Below are 24908 nucleotides of genomic sequence, written 5' to 3'. Positions count from 1 at the left end.
CCCATCTAAAACTCGACACTCTACGAGTGAAAGTGCCTTTTTGTTGTGCAGTCCAGATTCAAACAGCGCTTCAAAACGTGCACTATGAGAAGCACATGAAAACATGGCAGAGGCTGGTGTCACAGCAACAGGAGGGGTCCTGTTACCCATCAATGGCTATAAAGTGTTTCTGGTAAAACCATCTGCCACCAGAGCTCACTTGTATACCAGAATAAACAATAGCCCTATATGCTGTTACTTTAAGTGGTTAAGTTGCATACGTTAATTTTCTAATTAATTTTCAAAAAAAATCCTTGAGTAGAGATGAGGCACTGCTACTTGGCCAGAGCACAACCGGGATTGGAGCGACAGGTGTCACCCGAGGTGGATAAGACTTAGGGGATCATTACAACATTAGCGGTAAAATCCACTTACTGCCGTGCAGAAGACCGCCAACACACCGCTGCGGCCAGGGAATTCCACCAAACCTAATATGACCCACAGCTCGGAATCCGCCAAAATCTAGACACCCACACAAGTCCGCCACACCAAAGGAAAATGATAAACTGCCGATAACAGAACCTCCACCATCATGCCATCAGGAATACGCCCACACTATCAAGACCCACGAATCCATGTGGCGGTCTTTCAACCGCGGTATTCCATTGGCGGTACACACCGATGCGCTCAAAATACACACACATTTACAAACACAACCACACTGGACAATTCGAAATACACACACCTGATACACATACCACTCCCACACACCAAATACAATATAAAACACACACCCAGATCGCCCACAAATCCCTACGACAACAATTTGCGACTGAAGGCCAGAGAGAGACACCACCATCTACAAACTAGCATCCACAGGCACTCAACACCATCACTCACACAACATCTACGCACCTCACACAACACACCTCTAAATATCACCCTACACATCACAACACACACCATCCCACACATCACCCACACCACCCATGGCACTGCAAAGACACCCCAGGTTTTCTGAAGAGGAGCTCAGGGTCATCGTGGAGGAAATCATCCGGGTAGAGCCACAGCTATTCGGAGCACAGGTGCAGCACACCACCATAGCTAGGAAGATGGAGCTATGGCGCAAAATTGTGGATAGGGTCAACGCAGTGGGACAGCACCCAAGAACACGGGATGACATCAGGAAGAGGAGGAACGACCTACGGGGGAAGGTGCGTTCCGTGGTCTCAAGACACCAGATAGCGGTTCAGAGGACTGGCGGCGGACCCCCACCTCCTCCCCCAGAACTAACAACATGGGAGAAGCATATTCTTCCCCCAAGTTTCCCTTTACTCATAACTATTAATATATAGGTGTCAGTCTGGTCCCTTTCATGTTGTTGAAGTTCCAGAACCATCCCCAGCTGCCCTTCCTGAGGCTGAGGTAAGTCAGAATACCTTACATCCTGGTCTTCATGTTAAAAGGTACAACCCATTGGTCCGTTTCTGGATACAGTTTGCATACCCCATTCAGGGCAAAAAACTAACAGGGAAGTTGCTGGCAGGCTAATGCTAATTAGCCTACTTGGGATTCAGACAGGCAAAGTCTAAGTATTTAAATATTACCTTTCCTGTCTATTTTTAGAAAATTGAAATTCACTATTGAATTAAATTTTAATAAGTATGCACAGCAGTGGTTGAATAATTTATGTAGCTTATTCCAAACTAGAGTTAGCAAAAGTAGTATTTTACTTGCTTTTTAGTTTTCTCGTAGTATCAGTTACATTCCTGTGCAGTGAAAATAGGTTTTAGAGGCTAGTCGCTGTAGGAACATGCCAACATGAGATCCTTAAATGGTCCCCTTTAAATACTAAGCAGGCTACCTTGTGGACTACAAGTCCTGTTTAGGATGACTTGCTCAATATTAGTTGTAAGCAGAACTAGTGGAACTTCAGTCCGTGGGATTCAACGGAATTATGTAAATACTTTGTGAGATTCTGCTAAGATCCGCCAACAGGCAGAAATATGCATGTTGTGCTGTTGGTGCTGCAATTTAGCATCAGTAGTGGGAGCAGATCTGAAAAATCTGCTTGAACAGCACCAGGCAGCGATCAAGGGCACTAGGCCATTCGAAGTGATTTTTGCTGCTGCTCAAGTACGACATCTACTCAAGAAGCAGCAAATGTACTTGAGAGGCAGCCTGCGACTACCCATGCTAGAAAATGGTGAGAGGATGCAAAATCTTGCTTGCACTCACATTTTGGGAGCCTCGCAGGAAATATTTCACCACAATGTGATTGGCGGATTTTAGACAGAACTCCATCTTACAAGAGTAAAGGGCATTTGCCAAATCCCATCAATTCCGCACCTGGAATGAAAGATTCTGATCACATCTACTCAATCTTTTAATGTAGGATTTCTATCTGTCAAAAAAAGTTATTCTAAAGAGCAGGCAAAATTTCCATTACAATGGCATAAGTAGCATAAGTGTCATAATTCATGCACTACTCTTGCTATGCAAAATTCAAATTATTACCTATTATCCCACATTGCAGAAATATGCATTGTTTGCTGTATAAAATGTAACTTGAATCCACCACTCATGGTGAAAAATAAGCACAAATGCATGGGAAAATGCAAATGATATAGAATGAGCAGCTGTTTTTCGCTGTGCTTTTGTTGTTTTTGCACAATTGCATTAGTTTTACAATGAAATGAATCTGCACTTTGCACCCAGATACAGAGACAAATACCAGTTTTGCATTTCACATAAATGCTCAAGTTGCAAGAATTTCACACTCCCCTAGTTATTTTGCCAGGGTTACATTTGAGGTGGGTGGAACTTGTGGAGTTTAACTCTGCAGAAGTCCACAGAGTTACATAAAAAACTTTGTGAGATTCTGCTGAGTTCAGCAAAAGGGTGGAAATTGGCATGTTGTGGTGCTCATGCTGATTTTTAGCATCGGGAGACAATTCCACACTGTAAATCGTTGTGAACAGCACCATGCTCTGTGGGCCATAGGGAGCTGCTACTTAAGTTAACTTTGCTGCCGCTCAAATAGATTTTCTACTCAAGCCTCAGCTTTCTTACTGTGAATGGTTGAGACTGCCTGCCACTGTTCGCAGTGAGAAAATCTTGCTGGGTGCCCCCCATCACCCATGCTAAAGGATGCCAACTCCCATTCGTGCTCGCCAACTTAAATTTGATGAAACGCAAATGAGAAAAATCCCGCCACACGGAGGTTGGAGGAATTTGTCAAGAACTCTGCGTTGCAAGCGTAACACGGAGCGGCAAAATGTCACCAACTCCACCAGTGGAGCAGAATTTATCTTACTCCTAGTTTCCATGTAGGTATGAAAGTTGCATTAGTCAGGCTACACTTGTAGGTCTAAAGCCATATTTTTCCCTTGTCTGCCTAGTAAATAGCACAATGGGTATTGAAGTCCACAGGTAACACTGTATTTTCCATGTTACTAGTGTAGTTTCCCACACACTATACTATGGCCTTACTGGAAAGGTAAATATGCCGGTTTTTGTTGATCCAGGTTTGCCATGTTTAAGGGATCAGAGCACATACAGTAGGAACTCGAGAGTAGTATCCCAGTGCGCAGAATTCAAACACTAGCAATACCAGTGAGCAAAAGAAGGGGTTGACCATGCAAAAAGGTGCAGTTTCTAACAAATTTTAATACTGCATCAGAAGTTTAGAGAATTTAAACGTAATATTCTAAATGTGGTTTTAATCAGTAGGATTGTATTACAGACAAAGCATTTAGAACAGAATTTTGACATCAGGTGTAGATCGAAACCTGAATATACCTCATCAGATATGGCCTTCAGATCTGAACACAATGGTCCAGATGTGGATTCTGAAAGTAGTAGTACTACTCCACATGAAGCTTTCAGACATTCACACACTATTCCAGAGATAGTTTTAGGCAAAGGATATAACACATTGGTTGAAGCCAAGAAAAGTTGAGGAAGCTATACAGATTATGCCAACACAGGTGCATGCAGTATTCCAAAGCAACCAGAGCTGAAAGCAGTACTACAAGCAAAGTCTCCATGAATGGACACACAACTTCTCATAAGCCCTCTGGAAATGAACATACTATAACAGAGCTGTCTTTTAAACCCAAGTACAATATTCCAGACGAGAATCCTATCAGTGCTTTTAGCGCTTTAGCTGTGGCTTCCAGAAATTGGTACTTTACTCCAGATGAGGCCTCCAAAACTGGGCACAGACTCCAGAGTTGACCACCAGGGATATTCCCAATAAAATGTTGCCACCATATTTGAACACAATGTTCCAGGGAGGCCTACAGAAATAGCTCAATATGCAAGATGCGGTACTCAAACATTCAAAGAGTTGTAGCAAAATTCTAAGTCAGGCATCAAGAACTGGACACAATATTTCAGATGGGGTGCGAGGCACTTGACACAATCCTGCAGATGAGGGTACCAAGGCAGTCAAAATATTTCAGCAGCAGCCTCTAGAACTGGATACAAAACTTAAGGTGAGGCGTCCATAACTGAATATGTGGCCTTAAAAACTTGACACAATAGTATGGATGAAGGATTTTTATTTGGACACAACACACTACATGATTTTCCACCACTCAGAATACTTCAGATGAAGCCTCTAGAATTGAATAAGCACCCCGGATGCAGTATCCACAAATGAAGACAGCCTCTGGGTTTGGCTCCAAAACTGAAAACAACACTGCAAGTGCACCGGCCAGAACTAAACAACGCTGTAAGTATGGGCTAAAGTAGTAAAACAAATATTACAACTGGACGCAATACTTTAGGCGTGGCTTCAAGAACAAGATGATATCTGCTGCACTGGAAACATGAAAGTGGCGGCCTTTGATCAAGAAGAAAAACTTCATGGTGTCATTAGGACATGATACAAAATGCCAAAACAACCTTTGATAACTGACACAATACTCTAGATAAACAGTCTGCTTCAACAAAGCAGACGCAGCCATTGCACCACACCTAAGGAAAGCCATCAACATTTCCTTCGAAACTGCAAGATTCCCGGAAAGCTGGAAACACGCTGAAATCAACGCCCTTCTCAAGAAACCAAAGGTGGACCCCAAGGACCTGAAAAACTTCTGGCCCATCTCTCTGCTCCCTTTCCCGGCAAAGGTCATCGAGAAAATCGTCAAGACTCAGCTTACTCGGTACCTCGAAGACAACAATATCCCCGACCCCTCCCAGTCCGGCTTCAGACGCAACCACAGCACCGAAACCGCCCTCCTCGCCGCCACAGACGACATCAGAAGCCACCTCGACAATGGAGAAACATCAGCCCTCATCCTCCTAGACCTATCAGCCGCCTTTGACACTGTCTGTCACCACACCCTAAAATCCCGCCTCCATGCAGCAGGAATCCAGGACCAAGCCATCGAATGGACCGCATCCTTCCTCGCCGGCAGAACCCAAAGAGTCCGCCTCCCCCTGTACCAAGCCAAAGCCTTCAACATCATTTGCGGCGTACCCCAGGGCTCATCCCTCAGCCCGACACTGTTCAAAATCTACATGGCCCCTTTGCACAAGTGGCCCGCCAGCACAACCTCAACATCATCTTCTACGCCGACGACACCCAACTCATCCTCTCCCTCACCAAGGACCCGCACACCACCAAAACCAACCTCCACGAGGGACTAAAAGCCATCGCCGACTGGATGAGAAACAGCCGGCTAAAACTGAACTCAGACAAAACAGAGGTCCTCATCCTTGGGCACACCCCCTCCACCTGGGACAAATCATGGTGGCCGTTCACGCTGGGTCCCCCACCGACACCTACCGACAGCGCACAAAACCTCTGCTTCACCCTTGACTCCTCACTCTCCATGTCAAAGCAGGTCAGTGCCATCTCCTCCTCCTGCTACAACACCCTCTGCATGCTTGGCAGAGTTTACAAATGAATCCAAACAGAAACAAGAAAAACAGTAACCCAGGCACTCGTCACCAGCAGAATCGACTACGGCAACGCCCTGTACACCAGGATCTCATCCAAACTCCTCCAACACCTCCAACGCATCCAAAACGCCTCCACCCGACATCCTCAACTTCCCTCGCCACTGCCACATCACCCCCCCCCACCTAAGAGACCTTCACTGGCTCCCCGTCAACAAGAGGATCACCTTCAAGCTCCTCACCTACGCACACAAGGCACTCCACAACACCTGACCATCATACCTGAACAACAGACTCAGCTTCTACACCCCCACTCGACATCTCCGCTCCGCTAACCTCGCCCTCGCCTCCATCCCCCGCATCCGACGCAAATCTTCCGGCAGCAGATCATTCTCGTACCTCGCCGCCAAGACCTGGAACACCCTCCCGCCAGATCTATGACCGACCAAGGACCTTCTTTCCTTCATAAAACTCCTCGAGACTTGGCTCTTCGAGCAGTAGCAGTCCCCCCCCCAGCGCTTAATACCCTCACGGGTATGTAGCGCACTTTACAAATTGATTGATTGATTGATAAACCCTTCAGTAGCAGCCACAATACACCATAGGCGGCCACCGGATCCGGATAAATTATCCCAGACGTAGTCTTTAAAAGTAGCATCAATGCTCCTGGAGAGGTTTTGAAAACTTTACCAAAAAAATAGATGGAACTTTGTATACTTGGCTCAATACCCTAAGAGGTCTCTGCAGAACTAGACACAACACTTCAGAAGTGGTTCAAGGTTTGGCCATAATAGGATAGATTGGTCTCTAAAGTGGAAATCAAATGACCAGGGGAGGCAGCGAGGGTTAGACAGCTTATTCCAAAGGAGCCCTTTAGAAATGTACCCAGTACTCCAGACAAGGCCTTACTTGTGCTGTGCACCCTGTCCAGTTGTAAAAATGCTTGTTTTCTGTTGGTTTTATTACTGCTCCTTCTGCACCGCTCCATCACTTTTGGCCTATCCACAGTCTTTTCAGATAAGGTGAATGTATTTTCTCTGGGAATGAGATACGTATGGAATGTCCCCGCATTCCATGCTGGAACAGGTGGTTGAGGAATGAGAAAACAAGGCGCAGTGTGAGAGGGTTGAAGCAATGGTGTAACAAAGGTCACAGCGGTGCCGGGGGCAAGCTCTATGGCCCCCCTCAGAAGAGGACCCTAGCCTGAGAACTCGTGAGTGAGTCTGAAAGGGAGCCCCCTTCATGAACTTTGCAGCTACGCCCCTCAATTCTTGTTACGTAACTGGGTTAGAGTGCTGGGCAGTTGCTTCTTCTTCATATTGTACTGAACTTGATTAAAGATAAAATATAGTGCACCCCATCTGGTCATCTTTTCCTGATGAAGCTTGCACTGCGGCTGCCTGTGCTGTAATTATCTGGTTCTGGAGCTTATTTTGAGCTGGGAGTTTACTCTTGGGCACCGGCGCTCATTTTCAGGAACCAGAACTTATGTTTCTGCAGCAGACATTCACCAAGAGCAAGACAGGGTCAAACACGCAAAGCAGTAAGACGGATGAAGATCTAAACAGGAAAAACAGGGAGAAAGGAAGAACATGCAAGAGTTAGATACATAGGCAGGGAGTGTCTGGTAGTGCATAGACGAGCCACGATGTCGAGTCAGAATTATGCACTCTTGGTATTTGGCTCACCAATATTAATGCCATCCCGACTGTACAATGATGTGGGTGCAGCTTGGGATATTGTTTTCACTTCACAATGCCACACCGGTTGGATTTGAAAAAGATAATCGTGGTTGGGGGGGACAGCAGATGCTCAATTAAATACCAAAACGTGTTTTTAGCTTTCAAGTAGGATTATGGTTTACCTGTGACAACTATAAAAAGAGTATTAACAGGGTAAGCAGACAACACATTTTTTGAAAATTTCAAAACAGTAGGTTTTATTGGTTAGGAAAAAACATTATTTTTTTAAAAGGCACTGCTGAGATTCGAACTCAGGATCTCCTGTTTACTAGACAGGCGCTTTAACCAACTAAGCCACAGCGCCCTGCCCATTAGTGTTTTTGTATAGAGATTAGGGTGTAAGTGTCAAAGGTACACTATGCATACTTTTGCTATTTTGTTTTACCTTCTAACAAAAAAGAAGACGGAGAAGAAATCCTGATAATGGAATGGAAAAAAATACACAATAGGTCATGAAAAATGCTTATCACTCACTATACATACCTATATGTTCTTATTTTCTAATGTTTTCAAATGGGTGAACGCCATACAGGGGTAGACGAAGTGCTCAAAACTTACATTTAACACAACAATATTAGAGTGCAATGATAAAGGTTACCAATGTAAGCAATATAATTAAACTAAGGCTTACATAACCCACGCGCTCCTTCCTACACCTCTCGTGACCTCTGGCCACCCCATCTAAAACTCGACACTCTCCGAGTGAAAGTGCCTAGGGTCATGCAGCCCGGATTCAAACAGCGCTTCAAAACGTGCACTATGAGAGGCCCATGAAAACATGGCGGAGGCTGGAGTCACAGCAACAGGAGGGTCCTGTTACCCATCAATGGCTATAAAGAGTTTCTGGTAAAACCATCTGCCACCAGAGATCACTTGTATAAAAGAATAAACAACAGCCCTATGTGCTGTTACTTTAAGCGATTAAGTTGCATACGTTAATTTTCTAATAAAATGACCTAAAAAGGCAAAAAGTGAAAAAAAAACGGGCCCGATGTCTAATATAATTAGCTACTAACCGGCCACATGTTATCTGCTGTGTAGTGTGGGTTACTCGGGTGTCTCACGAGAGTGTCTGCCTGTGGTTGTGAGTCAAGCATTTGTACATCATCATATTTCACTCGCCAGCGCATTGAGGCGCTGGAACAATTCTGAGCTGAAGCACATCTTGCACATACCAGGAACCGATCATAATAAAACACGTACATTGTACAATGAATGGCACTGAAGGCGCTTCACCATAAGAACGGCAGGATGAGCAACTCCAGGGAAAGATGGACTGAAGACTAGAACCGTTCCACACCCCGCCTGCCCTTTTATGCTCCAGAATAAGACTGGCCTCTCCTCGGCAGCACCGCGCATGCTCAGTGTGCTGCACATTCTCCGCACACCCCAGCTCCTTCCATACCGCCGCTGTCACACATTAGGCTCTGAGTCCCTAACCCTGTACTTCCTGCACCATTTTTTCTGCGGCCCCTCCCCCGCCAGACCTTAATCACTTGCTTGCTTCTATGATGCCCTTCAGTACACAGTTTATACTTTCCAAACCGGAAGGTGTTCCCTTTAACCCACAATTCTCTGCTCTGCCCCCTCATAAAACATCTGAATTGTTTTGCAGGAGGTGTGTGTGGCGCACCTAATCCGCTACAGCAGAGAAGAAGTTTGGCAGATAGAATATGTGTAGGACTCTAATGGTGGGGTGAGAACTTGGGGTTGTATAGGCGCTCAGGATCATGAATGGCACAAATTCAATTCAAGCAATAATGAGAGCAAAAGAAAGAAAGGGTGCCAGCACAAGGGAACACACCCATCCCTTACAGGTTTAAACAACCCAACAAACAATGGTACATAGTGCGGCACACCTAACAAAAACTTGTTTATACAATCAGTAAGTAATTTCAAGAGAATCAAGTATCCACTTTTAATACACGTTTGAAAAGTCCATTCTTATTCGGTGCTTTGAATAGTTTTCTCATATGTTTAAACATGTCTCCATAATGGTACAACTCAAGCCGTGTTTGAAAACACCTCCATAATGGTACAACTCAAGCCAACACGTGTTTCGTCATGGGAAATCCTCGTTCAAATCCCAAACGACTTCTTCAGGGCTAAAATTGTAAATGTATTCATTGAGTTAGTAACCAAAATACTAGAACTTAGTCCTTGAAATTATAGAAGTAAGAAATGAGTAAAGAACTCCAATTGGAACCCAAACAAAATTGGCCGAAGCATTAGCCACAAAGTGTCCCTTGTGTTTAAGAATCACCCAAAACGTGGAATAGGACCCAAAGGAAGAGACAATAGGTTTGTCTACCCGCAAACACACAAATCATGAATTAAATCACAAAATGAGAAGACAAACTACATAGTCGAAGGAAAGACAACCAATGGCGTGCACCGACCACAAACTCAGAAATCCATGCGAGAGATACACCCCTGTGTCGATCATCATGCTATAACAATTGGAAGTCATACCTCCTAATTTTATAGGGTTGACCCACTTTATACGTCATCAACAAATGTCCATCAAATTGGATCTGGTAAGCAAGTTGTGGACTGAAGTCCTAACTGCAATGTGTGCACACGTAAAGAAATAAACAACGAAAATACGATAAGTAATAAATATTGTAGCTCCATGCTCAAAAGCTGCTCAACGTAGAAATGGGTCAACAATAACACACTTTAATTACCTACTTTGACAAGGTCCATATCCTAAAAGGAACGATTTTCCATATCCATATTAGTATTAGATCCACATATCAGCGAATATCAGGTATATCAGCCATTGTCCACCATCCAGATCTAACGTGAAACCAAGCAGAACAAACACGATTTATTTAGCAAACATCTTCTAGTAATATGATCACAAAGTTAAGAAATGCCATTGGACCAAAGCCAACCTCACAATATCTCATAGTATTAATCTCCAGTCCAAATATAAAAAAGCATCCTGAGAAATTAAACAACGCTTAAAGTACACCGTGAATAGAGACTAGGAGGCTGCTGAGAACATGCCAAATTAGTACGAGACCATGACCGAGTCTCCTATCAAAAACCGACGTTGTTTGAACAATCACAAGTACAACAATCACAAATAAACCGGTACTCACCGCATTTGAAGTAAAATTCCAATATGCTCAAAAAACCAAAGGAACAGGGAGACGCGAGTGCGCGACTCCCGTGTCTCGCGTCTGTGACCCGGAAGTCAAGAGGACCGCAGGTTAAGAACGCACACGAAATGCCATGAAACTGGAAAACGGACTACCGAAAATCACAGTGATACAACCACACGCAATGCCATGAAACTAAAAAACAGACTACCATTGATTTTGGAAGTCAGAGTCACCACGAACTATGGCTTGGGGGAGCACAGTTGTTTATCGGCTGTACTGCCACGATTTAAACAGTAAGGATTAAATCCATTAATGCAAAATAACGAAGTGCACTAAACGGATGCCACTTCAAAAAAATATATATAATAATAATGATGCCATTCCGGCAATCCCATGTCAATGGAAAATATAAGATAAACCCATACTTCGGAAGCCTACAGAGCTCCGAACTATGGCTACAATACGAATGACCATTATCCATTTCATCCTAAACTGGCCATCTTATAAACAACTGTCCAGTCCCTATGTGAAGGGGAATTGGGCTAAATCACCACACGTAATCGGACTGACACATGATTAGTCCCTCTTCATTAAATCGATAACCTAAACTCTAAAGGCAAGGAATTGTATTATACAGATGTTAGAAAAATTAATTCAAATGATATCAAAAATACCCAACCGTGTAAAAACTAAAAAATGCATAGTATGTTCCCTGATGACTTTGTTGAAGGATTTTGATTCATAACTCAATGTTAAATCCCCATTGGAAATGGGAAACAGATATAAACCATAAATATCATCTTTTTCAGACAAAAAAGCAGATGACGGTAATGACAAATAGCTTAACCAACTTCAATGTCATGAATATGTAAGAGACATCTTTAGTCAACAAGAAAGAATTCCAACTCTCTGTCAGAGTTGAGACCTGATTCCACGCCTAAAACGAGTCTCCGAAATGTACGTGTGCCACGGATTATACGGTACCTGGGTTACCTTCTGACCCACATATATAACAGCACATGACCAGGGGCATTGACAGCGTTGTGCAGAACAGGTGCAGCCTAAAATATATTCCTTTTATATTCAACATGAGTGTCGCTGGTACAAAAATGACATGGTTCGAGGGGCCCATTGCTTGGATTAAGGACTGGTTCTGTGTTTTAGACTTCTTTATGGGATTTTCCAGGACTATGCGAGATTGACCTTTCTCCAGTTGTAGTTTATCATGTAAATATGTTGGGAGGCCAATATCAGGCACAATGGAATTATGTGTTTTCGGAGGCAGCTGCATTTTCCGCATAATTGCGGAATTACATCTCACATCACTTAATCGATCATCTGATGCATTACTGCACAAATACAAAAAAAAATTCTAGCTCCAAAGGATCAAACATAATTTGAAAATTCTTTGGAAAGGTTAACTGCACTCCATTCCATAAATATGGTGACAGGCTGGTGCACAGAAATGGTGCAAGCCGGTGCTAAATTTTTTGGTGCAAAACTGTGTTAGTGCAGTTTTGCAGCAAAAAGTATAAATAAGGGCCAATATTTTGTACGTTTTTGCCCCTTTTTTGTCAAAAAATTACATTAATGCGGCACAAAAAAAGTATAAATCAGGGCCTTGGTGCTAGACGGGTCCAGCACCAAAGTATAAATATGGAGTTAGTTTTGCACCGAATTAGAGTTAAAAAAATGACGCTAATTCTGTGCAAAAAGAGTATAAATATGCCGCAGAGTATAAATATGCCCCGAAATATGGCGTTAAGGCCATAGAGTCATATTTTGCACGGGAACGCCTGCCTTGCATCTCATTAGGGCAAGGTAGGTCTCCACTTCCAAAAAATGACTTTAGCTCCATAAATTTGGCGCTAGACAGGTCTAGCACCAAAGTGTAAATATGGAGTTAGTTTTGCACCAAATTAGAGTAAAAACAATCATGCTAATTCGGTGCAATCAGAGCATAAATATGCCCCTGGGTGTGCTCATAAATGTGAAATCCCTACATTTGAGCGCAAATGCCATGTATGGTCCAACATAAACTTGCCGTTATCTAGTTGTGTTTTTTAAGGAAAGACAAAAAAACGGAACATTCTGAAAATACGAGCTGAGGCAATAAGAAAAATTATTGCGCCACAACTAACATAAATGCCCAGAAGAGAACAAAACTTAAATGCCAACATCTAAGCGCGAATGCTGTGTGTGTTTAAAAACAACAGTAATGCCTATCTTGTTTGCAATATTACTTTTCCCCAGTTTCCCTTTGTAAGTATCCTAATTACAGGCCCATATGAGAATCCAAACTAAAACCACACAGCCTTTGATCCTTGTGCCTCGTCACAGCAGGATTATCTCCACACTGTAGCACTGACAAAACATGGAGAAGTGTGAACGATTTACATCCAAGTGAAATAGAAAGAGACAAAATAAAGCTTCCTGCCCCACAATGAGTGACTGAAACCTCCTGCTTCTGCCCTGAACACAAATGTATTTACAATTGGTATCCCTGTCTGAATATTTAACTTCCCTACATACTATTCAATTATGGTGCACAACAGCAACCATACTCACTAAAATATGTAAAAACATTTCTTCTCCAAGGAGCATTCATTCAGTGAAATTGATTAAACTGTACACACACTTCCCAATACTCAGAAAGTTTTTGTAAAACCAATAACCGGAGCAGCTCCCTTCTAACCTAGTAGTAGACAGCAAAGCTCAGTGTGAGCCCCGGCCAAACAGACTAGAGTCACCCTAAATGAAGCCATTGGGGTAAGGCTTACCTTCATTCATCACTGCTTGTTCCTGGAGCGCCTTACAGTGGTGGAAAAACAACAAGAGCACTGAAATAAAAAAAAACAAATTAAAAGAATGATACAATAAGGACGACAAATCCAGCTGTTGCTTCTTGAGCTTCAGTCTGGTTTGTTCCACTCTCAATCTATTGAGCTCCCTTTCTAACAATCTGTCATCAGGGTGGGTGGGAGGGACATTTCTAGATACAGAGGTATGATGGGAATGAACAGAAGGAGACCTGTCCCTTACAGAGGGCACCCTAACAGCTTGGCTACCAGTATAATGTGAGAGCACACCATTAGTATGGTGTGATTCAACCTCTGTACCAACTATGCTAGACTGTCTAGTAATGGGCAGGCTGAGAAGTTTATTTCCTGAACCTTTTCCTGGGGGAGTCCCTGGATCAGATTGAGAACCATTAGCTACTTTTTCTACAGATTGGGCACTTATGGCCTTATCCTGTACTCTAAGCATATTAATTAACAGTTCTAAAGAAGGATTCTTCCCTACACTCAAACCTCTCTCTATGCAGAGACTCCTTGCTCCTTTCCAGCTAAGGTGATCATATGCAAGTTTGGACAGTTCAACATTTTTTCCTGTGCCAGACATTTTTTAGAGAGAGTTAAAGTGATAGAAAAAGAGAAAAAAGTTTTCAGAACTTTTTGGAAAGACAGAAAAAACTTTTTAAACTTTTAAGAACTTTTTGAAAGTTTAGAAGTACTTTTCAGCACTTAGAAAAGAGTGAAAAGAGGAAATGCAAAACTTTTTGGCTATGTGTATATACACTGACCTTGTTTTGTATATTTTTCTCTTATGAAAAGTACAATGACAAGAGTGGTAAGTAGTCTCAAGCACTTATCCCACCACTGCACAACCAATGTAGGAGGCTGGACTGGCTTGTAGTGAGTACCAAGGGGTACTTGCACCTTGCACCAGGCCCAGTTATCCCTTATTAGTGTATAGGGTGTCTAGCAGCTTAGGCTGATAGATAATGGTAGCTTAGCAGAGCAGCTTAGGCTGAACTAGGAGACGTGTGAAGCTACTACAGTACCACTTAGTGTCATATGCACAATATCATAAGAAAACACAATACACAGTTATACTAAAAATAAAGGTACTTTATTTTTATGACAATATGCCAAAGTATCTTAGAGTGTACCCTCAGTGAGAGGATAGGAAATATACACAAGATATATATACACAATAGCAAAAATATGCAGTATAGTCTTAGAAAACAGTGCAAACAATGTATAGTTACAATAGGATGCAATGGGGAAACATAGGGATAGGGGCAACACAAACCATATACTCCAAAAGTGGAATGCGAACCACGAATGGACCCCAAACCTATGTGACCTTGTAGAGGGTCGCTGGGACTATTAGACAATAGTGAGAGTTAGCAAAAGTTTTATAAGTCTCACTGCATGCACCACCACTGAGTGAGATAGCTGAATGGTTGTTCATCTGCCGCTGTGAGCAGCCATAGCCACGTGTAAGAGGGTCCAAACCCTTTAATAAAACAAGAACATAACACCCATGATTCTAAAGTAAAGGTGTGCTTTATAAAAAGGAAAACATACAAATACATTTCACCACCAGTGCAAGAAGAAAAGAAAAAAAAAAGAACATTCTGAAAACGCGAGCTGAGGCAATAGAAAAATATAATGCGCTGCTACTAATATCAGTGTCCAGAAGGGACTGAAATTTAAAATGTCAACATTTGAGTGTGAATGCCGTGTGTTTAGAAACGAACGTGCCATCATCTGTTCATTTTTTTTTAGGAAAGACAAACAAAAGGTTTCTGAAAACACGAGTCGAGGGAACCAAATGCTGTGTGTGTTGCTAAACTAAAATTGCCAATAAAACACATTTGACGGACAGAATGCGGAACCAATCTAACATTCACCCCCCAGTCACTGATCTGGGTTAGATCCATCAATTCTTTTGCTCACCATGCCACCCCAGTTTGGACCTAGCCATATGCAAATCAGTCTGGACCCTGTTCCTGGCTGAGGAGGGGTGATACCCCGAAACTGGTCCCAGGATGCTTGTTTCCAGTCCAGGGAAGACCTGGCCTGGCAGTTCGGGCTGGACTGTTTCCTGGGGAACACGGTCAAGACTGATTTCCATATGGCTGGGTCTAAACTGGGGTGGCATGGCCATCTCCCTATGTATGAGCCGGCCCTGTTTGTATTAAAGAACTGTTAGCTTCTCTTACTGTTGTGTTATCAGTGAACCCTTGTGAACAGGCGTTGAGCTGCAGCCTAGAGCACATTATGGTGTATTTACTGCAAACATCTCGTGCTCTTTGATCGTTTCTTAACGCCCTTCTACTGCTTCTCAGTTTAGTAAACAAAAGGCATTACTCTTACTCCATACAATTGTACTCTGTGGGCACAACTGTTCCTGCAGCAAGCTGCACGTTTAGAAATGGTGCTTGTTCAGGGAAAAATAAAAGTAACTTGAAAATATGTACAAAGAAAAATAACAACTGAAGAGCGCAAATATTTAACCATGAACCCCGATTAGATTAAAATGAAAAATTATAGGAAGAGAAAACTCTAGCAGAGGATGGTTTCGATCCATCGACCTCTGGGTTATGGGCCCAGCACGCTTCCGCTGCGCCACTCTGCTGCTCTCTGGTTACGGCGTCAGGTCTGCTATATCATGCTGCGCGCAGCGGTGAGTGCGTAGGAACGCTGAGATTAGCCAATCAGAAAACAGCGACTCATGACACTCCTAACACTTGCCAGGACAGAGTTTTACCGCTAGAAATGCTACATTGGATTATCTTCTCCCTTCTCATTTGCGGAAACATGGTAGAACCGACGAGTGTGAGAAATGGGAAAAGAAGACGAATTCACACACTCGCTTCCCTTGTGCCACATTTAGGGGATGTCTTGCCGACTCGCACTGTCAGTGGACAGACGTTTGCCACTTTCAAAATACAGATCCCCCTTTTATTTCCTTTTCTCATCATCCAGGCTGAAGATGCTGGTCTTTGAGTACGTCCTGGAACCCGCGATCGCTGCCAAGATCCAAAGGAAGCTCCGGGGCACTTAGTAAAGTCAAAGATTTTTTTTCCTGCGGAAATTGCAAAAAAAAAAAAAAAAAAAAAGACAGCCCCCATTATTCCAGTGAATTTCGCCGCCAACGAACCTAACTGGAGTGTTAACTTGTGCTCGGTTGCAGGAGCCTCAGCCCATTGAGTTGTCTGCCCCAAAGAACAACGCAGAGTTTAGTACCAGATGTTGCTCGCATCTTGAGTCATATTGTAGTTCGCCACCTTTAACTGTGGAATTACATTTTGTATTTTATCTTTAAAGTGATACCGACGCCTGGACGTGGATCGCCAGTGCATGTATTTACTTCTGGCAAACTTAGCCTTGGACAAAGCCACCAAGTGCCCCCTAAAGACAACCTTTGTTGCTTGACCACAGCTGCGGCTTACTGTCGATGTCTCCTACATCACAAACCCTCGGCCCAGAGATGGAACATTCTGACTTCCACGGGATGCAAGTGGGGAGTGATAGAAGTAGACGGGATTGGAATTAGAGCCTGTGTCTTCTCAGTAAACGGCACCATGGGAAACAGCACCCCTGGAAGTGACATAACAACACCTCGCACATCATATGTATCACTTAGGAAGCCACTGGGCAGCTAGAGAACGTGCTTAAAGGTTGAGGGCACGTCACCCCTAGAATTTAAGTTTCCCAGCTCCATGCATGAAGGTTTCACCCACTTAAGTCTTTTTCCTTTCTATTTTGGGGTGTTTATATTTGGTTATCCAATTTCAAGTTCAGGATTACAGTACCAGTATTCTAAGAAAAAACACCTTGACTGCTATAAAGGCAGTACGTCATCAACTAATTGTAGGAACAAGTATCTATGGCCCTGGTGTAGGAAGAGGAAAGCAGAACCAATCACCAGTGCTGTCTGGTGTGTTCTGTGAATGAATTCATGTGAAGGTTAAAAGTGACACACGGTATCCAGTGTGATGTTTTTTGACCACTAGTGCAAGGAGGGTAGAGTCTGGGGCAAGTTAGGTTTTGAATGAGCATCTTTGGCTTCACTTGGAAAAATGAAATGTTTACATGTTATCAATTTAAAGAAGAGATGTATAAATCAGGTGACTAGAGTAACTCCAATTTGAAGATAGCTATGAAATGTGTAGCTGTGTTTTAGTACATGAATTTCATACAAAGTGCTAAGTTTGACTTTTTTGACCACTTGGCCCTTGTAAGTCTGTCTGAATAACTACAACTACATTTTGAGATATAAAGAGACTTCCTTGATATGCACTGGCTGCCCAGGAGCACACAGGGAGCTTGCTTCCATATGGGGAGGCTTCCCCATCCCTTGACGAAGTCCCAGTTTGGTGGGTGGTTCCTAGATGAGGTTTGGAGGATACATGGGTTAGGCAGAACTGGCAATCTCAGCTGAGGGACTTTGTGTCGTACCATTGGGAAGTTTCTCAGCAAGTTCAGATCTTTTAATGGAACAGTGCTGGAAGTTCAGGACAGTTGAAACTGCTTAAAATTATTGTAACAGCACTTTGCATTAGCAGTTTCCAAATTCTCTACCAGGGTGTAGCACTTTTAGTGGGACAGTAAAGGCACTTTTCAACCTCCTAGCAGGGCTGCTGCACTTTTTGTAAAAGTCTTCCAACACTTTTTAAAAGTCCCTACTTTATTATATAGTTTGTGAGACTTTACCCTGTGCCTGCAGTTGTTCTACAAAAACCAGAAAAAAATCCACTCCACCTTACACTGGTGACCTTCCCAGCCCCTTCAGAATTCTCTGGGTGTCTGTTTACTCCTCTGTAGGATGGTGTATAACACTAAACCCCGAACCTCCATGACTAAAACTACTGCAAACCCCCATCCTGCCCCGAAAACCTAAAACTACCGACCCCCCACCTCCACCCCTAAAACTTAAACTACCCCAGCACCTCATCCACACCCCTAAAACTACCTCGACCCCCCACCCCGCCCCTAAAACGACCCCAACCCCCCACTCCTGCCCCTAAAACTAACCCACCCCAATAAACTAAAATTACCCCAACCCCCCACCCCTGCCCTTAAAACTACCTGCCCCCCACACACCCTAAAACCTAAAAATACCCCAACCCCCCACCCCGCGCCTAAAAACTAAAATTACCCCAACCCCCCACCCTGCCCCTAAAACTACCCCAACCCCCACATCTGCCATTATAACCTAAAATTACCTCGACCCCCACCCCTAAAAAACTAAAACTACCATGACCCCCATCTCTTACCCCTAAAACTAACCCCCAACCCTACCCAGTCCCACTTACCTAACCACATCTTCTCCGATCCGGAGTCTGTTTTCCTCTGACTTAACCGCGCATGTTCGTTGTCCTGGACATGTGTGGTTAAGGCAGAGGAAAGCAGGGTCGTTGTTCATGAAAGTGTTGTTCCGCTTTCGTGGATAACGACCCTCGTTGTTAGGAGTGTGGTTTAGGGTGCTTCCCCTACACCCCAACTGCTGGCTACCTAAAAAGCAATTTAAGGGGCAATGGAAAACAGATAAAAATATCTGCTTGTTTCTCACAATGCTGCTGGTGTAAACATCGTAGTGTCCTCCTTTCTGAGGTGTGATTCCAGTTTCCTGTTGTATGAGCCTTTGTTACTGTTTCCTCTTGTCTGGGATGGGTTTTCTTGTGTGAGCCTTTTGTTACAGTTTCCTCTAGTCTGAGATGTTGGTGCAGTTTCTTTCCCTTGTTTTTACTTTGCTACAGTTTGCTGTTGCCTGAGGATTCGTTACTTTCTTCTTTCTTGGACTTTGTTACAGTTTTCTGTGTCGTGAGTCTTTGTTACAGTTTCTTCTTGTTCTAAAGGTTGATACAGTTTCTTGTGGGACGCTTTGTTACAGTTTCCTCTAGCTGAAACGTTGTTGCAGTTTTCTACTTTCCAACAGTGTTGCAGTTTTATCTTGTCTCAGATGTTGTTACAGTTCCATTAACCTTGATACTTTGATGCAGTTTTCCACTATCCGACACATTGTTGCTGTTTCTTTTTGTCTGAGGTGCTGTTGCGGTTCCCTCGGCCCAGACACATTGTCCGATTTTTCTCGAGAATATGAGACACTGTTGCAGGGTTTCCTTATCCAAAGCTGGTTCAGGAACGAAGAATTAGTCCGAAAACTAACCTAAAACGTTGTATTAGTAAAAGAGAGATAATGAAGGGCGAGCCGAGCAGCGTGAGCTGGAGATATTGAGTATACATGAACGAGGCAGCAGAGGGGAGAGAGCGGCCACTGGAATGGAAGAAACATGTGATGAACCCGTTCATCTTACTCTGTTTTACTAACACTGTGTTCTAAATCTCATCTTACATATCCACTGTACCCAACGACAACATTAGCTCAGGAATATACTTTTAAAATAGTGTAGAAAGCAGTGAACATCCGTCTCTGTGGCGCAATCGGTTAGCGCGTTCGGCTGTTAACCGAAAGGTTGGTGGTTCAAGCCCACCCAGGGACGTGCAGTTTTATTTGCTGTTATTTATTAATTAGCGTAATCGGCGAAAATGCCAAAATCGGCATAACAAAGGAGTGCACAGTAAGTTTCTCACTCATTTTAACTCATTTTAACTGTCAGCCTTGAGAACCTTTTTAGACACGTGAAACGCTTGCACTGTTTCCTTTGCCAGTTAAGAATGGTATGTTGCAGTTGCTGGTGGCAGAGTGCCCAGCACACACCTGGCAAACAGACGTGTGATGTAATACTGCAGCAATACTCCACACGCACAGGAAGGCGCATGCGCCACGACAATGAGCAGTGAGCGGCCATTCCAATTAGTGAAAGTGGGGCTCACAACCTTGTTCAAGGTACCCAAAAGCGGAAATAAATTGCTATGTATTTTTATATTTATTTGTTTTTTTGTTGTTATATATAGCGCAAACTTGACCCGAAGATATTAGAGCACTTTATATGAGTACCAATTACATTATATGACATGGGATTCTGTAATCCCTTTATCCTTTGCCTTTCTCTAATTTCTTTCTAATGGGCGACTTGTGACGTGAAGAAAAGATGGCAGAATTAAAGTTTTTGAGTTATCACCATTAAGTACTGACCTCACAATGCCACAGAGCCAGAAGCCAAGGTGAAAGGCAGCCCTGGTCATGGCGCATAACGGAAACAGCTGTTTAAGGCAAGTAAAAAGAGAAGGTTGATCATCTTTTACTCATTGTCTTAGCTTACATTGACAAACAGAGAGAACGTTTATTTTATGCACTCCTTAAATAGTTGGAGAAAAGCTAGAATCTTTCTGCATGTTTCTACACACTATGAGCTACTGCAGCTTTAAAAAATAAATAAAAAAAACGACATGTATTAATTGGACTGTTTCTAATATCTGTTCAAAACAGATATCTAACAGGTGTTTAATGTGCTTATTTTTGCACTACAGATTTTATTGTTATTCTTAATGCTTCCAAACATGTTCACTCTTTCATATGAAGGAGCTGTGCACCAAAGTTTAAAGCCATTTGCTGGGAAATTTGATGGTACAAAGATGTATTATATGGGATAAAGTACCTGCTGGAGCACATTATAAGGATAGTGCATGTCACTGTGGAGTTCCATAACTTTATAAAAGAACTTGCCCTTCGGCCTCATTCCTCTATGCAGTCAGAGACCTGCAATTTGCTTATAATGTACAGCCGGGGGTACTTTAACCCTTATATACAAGGGCACATTCATTTTTTTTTTCATCATGACAATTTTAAATTATCTGTCCAGAATCATATGATGTTGAGCCAAAGTTGAGATTGATTCTCAAGTTCCAAAGTGGACATTTCTGGCCACAGCACCACATCCTCTCCTCTAAGGTACGGATGGACTTACATTTTCTGCTTCTCCTTTGAACTGGGTGACAACTGATGTGGTCACTGAGGTTGTAGGAACAGCTTGCCTGCTCCGCCTTACCTTCATGAAGCTAGAATCTGCAAGATGCAAGTAGAACAGTAGATCAAGGCCCGGGGGTCTGATTCAGCAGGTTGGAGCCACCCACGATGGAGCAGTGTTCTGCCACAGGGCCCAGAGGATCAAGAACTCTTCCTACCTTGATTTGGCACCCTTTCTGAATCTGTGAAGAGATGCTGCATATCTATACAGTGACCAGCACCTACTTGATGAACCTCTCTTCCCTTTTTGTCTTGCTTACATTGTGTGTTTTTTGTGGGACACAGGGAGTGGGTTATAAGTGAGGAAATGGGGAAATGCTATTGCATTTTATTCTTTTAATATCTGGCTAGGGCCTGAGTAGGGGAAGACATGAATGGTAACACTTGCTGAGCTAGTGATGAAGAGGGGAGATGATTTCCGTCCAGTGACCGCTGAGTCTGGTAAGGGGGGTTACTCTTGCCCCATATTCGGAGATGTCATAGACCTCTCTTTGTCTCTGGAAGTGACATTTGAGGGGGTACCTCCTGTCTCTCTCCTGCTCACCTTTATTGTTATGGATGTGGCAATTGGTGGGGGCCTTCTGTCTCTGTCCTGGACACCTTTATTATCTTTGTTTTTCCTTATGATTCAGCTTGGGCTTTGTTACTCAGGGGGTTTGGGGATCATCTAAGTCTTACAGATTTCAGCTAAATTTTTATACACCAACTTCTCTGGTCTTTATCTCAAACAGGCTTGATGGTTAAGATAATTATCCTTAATGTAAAAGGTCTTAATGCACCTAATAAACAAGAGTCTGTTTGGAACAATATTAGAGATATGGCCCAGGCGTAACATGTTTTCAAGAAGCACATCTTTTGCCGAAGGACCAGGAGGGAGACTATGAAACAAAGCTTACTAACTATACACGCTCCTCCAGTGCATGGAATAAACGTCATGTCCAAAACCAGGACGGTTGATGTTGGAATGACTTCCGCCTCTGACTCTGCATTGGCTGTGTTTTAGGTAGATTGGGTGTCTGTGCAGCAGAGGGGGTTTGGTGTCTTTTCCCCTCACTATTAGGTGATGAACAGATTGACATATATTTTGAAATTAATGAGAGTGGGAAGATATTGTCTGGTGGGGTTTTGATTGCCTTCAAGGCAGTGGTCAGGGGTTCATTCCATATTCGCTGCTGTGGAAAATCTATGCCTTTACAAGTTGGAGGCAGACAAACCAGAACAGGAGATTACAGATTTGGAATGTGGCACATGACTAACAAGATGGAGCTTGCTCTTCTCTATCTTAAAAAGCACTCCAATATCTCTGGGGACAAAGTTCAGACTCACTTCATTAACATATTAAGGTCCAGACAGCAGAAATAATATATTGAGGAGATCCCTTAGCAATGAGGCTATTCGTACTGAAAATTTAGACAAATCAAAATAGTTTTCTCACCTCTAATCTGCTCTCTAAGCAGGAGAATCAAGCTCTCTGGAAGAGCAGGAGAGCTTCTTAGATGGGATTAGGGTTCCCAAGCTAATGTGTTACTGGTGTGAATCTCTGGAACAGCCATTCCAACCCAAAGAAGTAAAACAGGCCATGAAATCTTAGAAGTTAGGAAAAGCCCCTTTGCCAGATTGTTGTACGCTTCCATGGTATAAGACATTTGCATCTCAGTCGGCTTCCAAATTAGTCTCCCTCTTCAATCATTTGGCTGGAGTGGGCTCAATAATGCCTACCATGAGAAAAACCCTTATCACAGTCCTCCTGAAGGCTGGCAAAGACCCTAAGCTCTGCACATCTTATCGCCCCTTTACATTCCTTACTATAGAAGCAAAGTTGTATGTTAAAACTCTAGTTACTCACCTCGTGGATTTATCTCTGTCTTTGGTACATTCTGATTAGAGTGCCTTTGTTAAGCAGCACCAGACTCATGACAATTTTCTTGCCACAGTCCACCTGGTTGGAAATGCCCACTTAAAGAAAATGCTGGCAGTAGTTCTCTCTTTGGATGCTGAAAAGGTGTTTGACCTGGTTGGTTGGTCCTTTCTGTGCTTCACCTATTTTCTTGAGAATGATCTTCTCTAATTATGCACAGCTGATGGCAATGTTAACTCTGATGGACAGATTTCTGTGCTGTTTGTGCTACATAGGAGCACAAGACAGGGGTAGCCTTTAGCTCCACTACTATTCACTCTCTTCATCAAGCCATTAGACTGTTTGAGAACACAAACTGATTTGGTGACTAACTGGTATAACGTTTGAGGTGCAGGAATATAACATTTTGGTCTATGCAAATGATGTGTTGTTATTTCTGGGGTCAACAGACTAACTCCTCCCGGCAGTTTTAGCTCTGCTCGAGTCTTTCAAAGAAGCTTCCAGGTATGAAATAAACAAAGACCAATCCAAGGTGCTCATTCTCATTTTGCCTACTATAGAAGTGGCAATTCTGAAAGCTTACTTTCCTTTGAAGTGGGCTAAAAAGTCCACTAAATATATTGTCATTTATAATAACTACCCCCCATGGAGATTTGTTTTCTATTATCTTCCCTCCACTACTGGTGGGTATACAAAAGGACTTAAGCCAATGAGGGAGTCATCTCCTCTACTGGGCTGGCAGTATCAATACAATCAAAATGTCTATTCTACCACGGTTGCTATATATGTTCTCAGTTCTACCTATTTGTCTTGACAGGGCATACTTAAAACACATTCAACAGCAACCGCTACACTTTATATGGAAGGGCAGAACACCTAGGATTTTTCAAAATCTACTGATTTAGCCTTAGGAGGCAGGAGGGATGGCAACACCAATCACCCTTCAATGTTACCCTGCTGCTCGTCTGACAATTGTAACAGAATGTTCCATGCTCAACTTCATACCTTAACCTGCTTTCAAAATCCTCAGAGGCATGCTGATGCCTTTCTCATTACCCCTGTGAGCGCCACGCTGCGAGCTTGGGATAACTGTGTTTTGCTACACAGGATGACAATGTATCCATTCTTGTATACTCCGATCCTCCATCAACATGCCAACACCTACCTTTGAAAGTATAGCTTTGCGACTTTGAAGGGACAGGGTGTCGTACGATTTCTGATATGCTTCATAAGACAGTCACCAAGACCTTGTTGCAGTGTTAGGTGATTTCGACATTCCAGAGACCGAGCGCCTTCGTTATGCTCACACTCGGCATTTGATCACTAACCTTATCATTCATGCCATGGCCACTAGGGACAAAACCATATTTAAGAAAGTATTCTCCGTGCTTGTGGGCAATGAGCTCAAGAGGCACAACATCCAGCCTCTACAAGCTGCCTTTAGTGCATGACATCCCTGCTGACTGGAAACACAACAAGGAATGGAATGAGCCCCCTTAAGCAGATGCTTAGGAAAGAATAAAATGTGAGGAAATCTCACCACCACAGATATCAGTAGAGGGTGTTGATCACCGGCAGCGGGCC

The 24908-nt window shown here is 43.2% G+C and overlaps 2 non-coding genes across 2 annotated transcripts; one reads left to right on the top strand and one right to left on the bottom strand.

Moving 5' to 3' along the window:
• Positions 1 to 7861: 7861 nt before the first annotated feature.
• Positions 7862 to 7935, bottom strand: TRNAT-AGU (transfer RNA threonine (anticodon AGU)). Its single transcript has one exon. It is a non-coding gene; the product is annotated as a tRNA-Thr (tRNA).
• A 12030-nt stretch (positions 7936 to 19965) lies between these two features.
• On the top strand, positions 19966 to 20039 carry TRNAN-GUU (transfer RNA asparagine (anticodon GUU)). The gene has a single exon. It is a non-coding gene; the product is annotated as a tRNA-Asn (tRNA).
• The last annotated feature ends 4869 nt before the right edge of the window (positions 20040 to 24908 follow it).

Source organism: Pleurodeles waltl, chromosome 12 (assembly GCF_031143425.1).
Source record: "Pleurodeles waltl isolate 20211129_DDA chromosome 12, aPleWal1.hap1.20221129, whole genome shotgun sequence".
NCBI classification, from domain to species: Eukaryota; Metazoa; Chordata; class Amphibia; order Caudata; family Salamandridae; genus Pleurodeles; species Pleurodeles waltl.
The sequence above is the reverse complement of the archived record's forward strand: the minus strand, read 5'-3'. Positions and strand labels throughout refer to the sequence as shown.